The sequence below is a fragment of the Anneissia japonica genome, unplaced genomic scaffold (assembly GCF_011630105.1).
Source record: "Anneissia japonica isolate Jap-2015-1 unplaced genomic scaffold, ASM1163010v1 scaffold11029_len304543_cov171, whole genome shotgun sequence".
Lineage (NCBI taxonomy): Eukaryota > Metazoa > Echinodermata > Crinoidea > Comatulida > Comatulidae > Anneissia > Anneissia japonica.
Genome location: NW_022688960.1, coordinates 111988 through 112514, shown reverse-complemented (window position 1 = coordinate 112514; position 527 = coordinate 111988).

Sequence of the window (527 nt, the reverse complement as noted above, 5' to 3'; positions counted from 1 at the left end):
AAGGGGCCTTTATCTGTTTTTACTAAGGCTGTACCTTTTTTATTTTTGGTTTGGTAGTTTTCATTTGTCTGCTTTCTTTTCAGTTTTAGGCTATCTTGTTTTTGATTTACTTTTAGTTACTTTTGAATTTCATGGTTGTACAAAATTTATTTTTGTTTGGATATATTCACTGTATGTACCAGGGCTTCCTTGAAAAGCAGTGCTAGTCACTGAATGGATACCCCCTAGTTAAAGAAAGCTTAAATAAATAAATTATATATGTTACTTCAATATAATAGAGGTATGACTTCTAGAGTATTCTTTGGCAACAGTATAACAACAAACAGTATAGGGAAATTTTTTTTATTTGGTAGGCTATTCCCGATACGATACTCACATCACTTTTCATTTATTCGAGCTCTGTTTTCACCATTTTTCAATTATATATAACAGAGTGCTACACACAAAAATAATTATATATATATATATATATATATATATAAATCATCAAAGGTACATATACAGTGTTAAATATGGACATGATTTAT